Below are 5,117 nucleotides of genomic sequence, written 5' to 3'. Positions count from 1 at the left end.
CATCACGAAGTGCTTGGGAATCGTTTCCATTATCCTTTGCATATTATAGTTCATCACGAAGTTCTACTAACTTGGTGATGGTGACTAGAGAATTTTGTCAATCACTATTTTATCTGGAAGATTAACTCCCACTTGATTCAAGCGATTGTAGTACCCAGACAATCTGAGCACATGCTCACTAGTTGAGCGATTCTCCTCCATGTTTTAGCTATAGAACTTGTTAGAGACTTCATATCTCTCAACTCGGGTATTTGCTTGAAATATTAACTTCAACTCCTGGAACATCTCATATGGTCCATGACGTTCAAAACGTCTTTGAAGTCCCGATTCTAAGCCGTTAAGCATGGTGCACTTAAAATATCAAGTAGTCATCATATTGAGCTAGCCAAACGTTCATAACGTCTGCATCTGCTCCTGCAATAGGTTTGTCACCTAGGGGTGCATCAAGGACATAATTCTTCTGTGCAGCAATGAGGATAAACCTCAGATCACGAATCCAATCCGCATCATTGCTACTAACATTTTTCAACACAATTTTCTCTAGGAACATATCAAAATAAACATATGAAAGCAACAACGCGAGCTATTGATCTACAACATAGATATGCTAATACTACCAGGACTAAGTTCATGATAAATTAAAGTTCAATTAATCATATTACTTAAGAACTCCCACTTAGATAGACATCCCTCTAATCATCTAAGTGATCACGTGATCCAAATCAACTAAACCATAACCGATCATCACGTGAAATGGAGTAGTTTTCAATGGTGAACATCACTATGTTGATCATATCTACTATATGATTCACGCTCGACCTTTTGGTCTCCAGTGTTCCGAGGCCATATCTGCATATGCAAGGCTCGTCAAGTTTAACCTGAGTATTCTGCGTGTGCAAAACTAGCTTGCACCCGTTGTAGATGGACGTAGAGCTTATCACACCCGATCATCACGTGGTGTCTGGGCACGAAGAACTTTGGCAACGGTGCATACTCAGGGAGAACACTTTTATCTTGAAATTTAGTGAGAGATCATCTTATAATGCTACCGTCAATCAAAGCAAGATAAGATGCATAAAAGATAAACATCACATGCAATCAATATAAGTGATATGATATGGCCATCATCATCTTGTGCTTGTGATCTCCATCTCCGAAGTACCGTCATGGTCACCATCGTCACCGGCACGACACCTTGATCTCCATCGTAGCATCGTTGTCGTCTCGCCAATCTTATGCTTCTACGACTATCGCTACTGCTTAGTGATAAAGTAAAGCATTACAGGGCGATTGCATTGCATACAATAAAGCGACAACCATATGGCTCCTGCTAGTTGCCGATAACTCGGTTACAAAACATGATCATCTCATACAATAAAATTTAGCATCATGTCTTGACCATATCACATCACAATATGCCCTGCAAAAACAAGTTAGACGTCCTCTACTTTGTTTATTGCAAGTTTTACGTGGCTGCTACGGGCTTAAGCAAGAACCAATCTTACCTACGCATCAAAACCACAATGATAGTTTGTCAAGTTGGTGCTGTTTTAACCTTCGCAAGGACCGGGCGTAGCCACACTCGGTTCAACTAAAGTTGGAGAAACTGACACCCGCCAGCCACCTGTGTGCAAAGCACGGCGGTAGAACCAGTCTCGCGTAAGCGTACGCGTAATGTCGGTCCGGGCCGCTTCATCCAACAATACCGCCGAACCAAAGTATGACATGTTGGTAAGCAGTATGACTTATATCGCACACAACTCACTTGTGTTCTACTCGTGCATATAACATCAAACCATAAAACCTAGGCTCGGATACCACTATTGGGGAACGTAGTAATTTCAAAAAAATTCCTACGCACATGCAAGATCATGGTGATGCATAGCAACGAGAGGGGAGAGTGTTATCTACGTACCCTCGTAGATCGAAGCGGAAGCGTTGACGCAACGTAGAGGAAGTAGTCGTACGTCTTCCCGGTCCAACCGATCCAAGCATCGTTACTCCGGCACCTCCGAGTTCTTGGCACACGTTCAGCTCGATGACGCTCCCCGAGCTCCGATCCAACAAAGCTTCGGGGATGGGTTCCGTCAACACGATGACATGGTGACGATCTTGATGTTATACCATCGCAGGGCTTCGCCTAAGCGCTGCTACAATATGACCGAGGTGGAATATGGTGGAGGGGGGCACCGCACACGGCTAAGGAACGATCACGATGATCAACTTGTGTGTTCTAGGGTGCCCCCCTGCCCCCGTATATAAAGGAGGGAGGGGGAGGTGCGGCCGGCCCCCTTGGGGTGCGCCTGGAGGAGTCCTACTCCCACCGGGAGTAGGACTCCCCCCCTCTTGCCTTGTTGGAGAAGGAAAGGGGGAAGGGGAAGAGGAAAGGGGGGGCGCCGCCCCCCCCCCCTCTCCTTGTCCTATTCGGACTAGGGGGGAGGGGGGCGCGGCCTGCTCTGGCCAGCCCTCCTCCTCTCCCTTAAGGCCCATGTAGGCCCAATAACCCCCCGGGGGGTTCCGATAACCTCCCGGTACTCCGGTAAAATCCCGATTTCACCCGGAACGATTCCGATATCCAAATATAGGCTTCCAATATATCGATCTTTATGTCTCGACCATTTCGAGACTCCTGGTCATGTCCATGATGACATCCGGGACTCCGAACAACCTTCGGTACATCAAAATACATAAAATCATAATAACTGTCATCGTAACGTTAAGCGTGCGGACCCTACGGTTCGAGAATAATGTAGACATGACCGAGACACGTCTCCGGTCAATAACCAATAGCGGGACCTAGATGCCCATATTGGCTCCTACATACTCTACGAAGATCTTTATCGGTCAGACCGCATAACAACATACGTTGTTCCCTTTGTCATCGGTATGTTACTTGCCCGAGATTCGATCGTCGGTATCTCAATACCTAGTTCAATCTCGTTACCGGCAAGTCTCTTTACTCGTTCCGTAATACATCATCTCACAACTAACTCATTAGTTGCAATGCTTGCAAGGCTTATGTGATGTGCATTACCGAGAGGGCCCAGAGATACCTCTCCGACAATCGGAGTGACAAATCCTAATCTCGATATACGCCAACTCAACAAGTACCTTTGGAGACACCTGTAGAGCACCTTTATAATCACCCAGTTATGTTGTGACGTTTGGTAGCACACAAAGTGTTCCTCCGGTAAACGGGAGTTGCATAATCTCATAGTCATAGGAACATGTATAAGTCATGAAGAAAGCAATAAACGATCGGGTGCTAAGCTAATGGAATGGATCATGTCAGTCAGATCATTCAACTAATGATGTGGTCTCGTCAATCAAATAACAACTCTTTGTCTATGGTTAGGAAACATAACCATCTTTGATTAACGAGCTAGTCAAGTAGAGGCATACTAGTGACACTCTGTTTTGTCTATGTATTCACACATGTATTATGTTTCCGGTTAATACAATTCTAGCATGAATAATAAACATTTATCATGATATAAGGAAATAAATAATAACTTTATTATTGCCTCTAGGGCATATTTCCTTCAAAAACAACACTAACTTGACGAACTATCGTTGTGGTTTTGATGTGTAGGTAAGAACGATTCTTGCTCAGCCTGTAGCAGCCACGTAAAACTTGCAACAACAAATTAGAGGACGTCTAGCTTGTTTTTGCAGGGCATGTTGAAAGATGATGGTAGCAATTACACGGACTGGGTCCGTAACTTGAGAATTATCCTCATTGCTGCACAGAAGATTTACGTCCTGGAAGCACCGTTGGGTGCCAGACCTGCTGCAGATGCAACTGACGACATTAAGAACGTCTGGCAAAGCAAAGCTGATGACTACTCGATAGTTCAGTGTGCCATGCTTCACGGCTTAGAACCGGGACTTCAATGACGTTTTGAACGTCATGGAGCATATGAGATGTTCCAGGAGTTGAAGTTAATATTTCAAGCAAATGCCCGGATTGAGAGATATGAAGTCTCCAATAAGTTCTACAGCTGCAAGATGGAGGAGAATAGTTCTGTCAGTGAGCATATACTCAAAATGTCTGGGTATAACAATCACTTGATTCAACTGGGAGTTAATCTCCCGGATGATAGTGTCATTGACAGAATTCTTCAATTACTCCCACCAAGCTACAAGAGCTTCGTGATGAACTATAATATGCAAGGTATGGATAAGACAATTCCTGAGCTCTTCGCAATGCTAAAGGCTGCGGAGGTAGAAATCAAGAAGGAGCATCAAGTGTTGATGGTCAACAAGACCACCAGTTTCAAGAAAAAGGGCAAAATGAAGAAGAAGGGGAACTTCAAGAAGAACCGCAAACAAGTTGCTGCTCAAGAGAAGAAACCTAAGTCTGGACCTAAGCCTGAGACTGAGTGTTTCTACTGCAAGCAGACTGGTCACTGGAAGTGGAGCTGCCCCAAGTATGTGGCGGATAAGAAGGATGGCAAGGTGAACAAAGGTATATGTGATATACATGTTATTGATGCGTACCTTACTAGAGCTCGCAGTAGCATGTGGGTATTTGATACTGGTTCTGTTGCTAATATTTGCAACTCGAAACAGGGACTACGGATTAAGCAAAGACTGGCTAAGGACGAGGTGACGATGCGCGTGGGAAATAGTTCCAAAGTCGATGTGATTGTTGGGGAACGTAGCAGAAAATAAAAAATTTCCTACGCTTCATCAAGATCAATCTATGGAGTCATCTAGCAACGAGAGAGAGGAGTGCATCTACATACCCTTGTAGATCGCGAGCGGAAGCGTTCAAGAGAACGGGGTTGATGGAGTCGTACTCGTCGTGATCCAAATCACCGATGACCAAGCGCCGAACGGACGGCACCTCCGCGTTCAACACACGTACGGAGCGAGGACGTCTCCCGTGCCTTGATCCAGCAAGGAGGAGGGAGAGGTTGAGGAAGAAAGCTCCAACAGCAGCACGACGGCGTGGTGGTGGTGGAGCAGCAGTACTCCGGCAGGGCTTCGCCAAGCTCTTAACGAAGGAGGAGAGCTGTTGGGGAGGGGAGGGGCTGCGCCTTGGATGTCGTTTGCACCCCTCCCCTCGCCCCTCTATTTATAGGGGAAGGGGGAAGGGGGCCGGCCCCCTCTAG

This window comes from Triticum dicoccoides, chromosome 2A (genome assembly GCF_002162155.2).
Source record: "Triticum dicoccoides isolate Atlit2015 ecotype Zavitan chromosome 2A, WEW_v2.0, whole genome shotgun sequence".
In the NCBI taxonomy this organism is placed as follows: domain Eukaryota; kingdom Viridiplantae; phylum Streptophyta; class Magnoliopsida; order Poales; family Poaceae; genus Triticum; species Triticum dicoccoides.
This window is presented reverse-complemented; position numbering follows the sequence as displayed.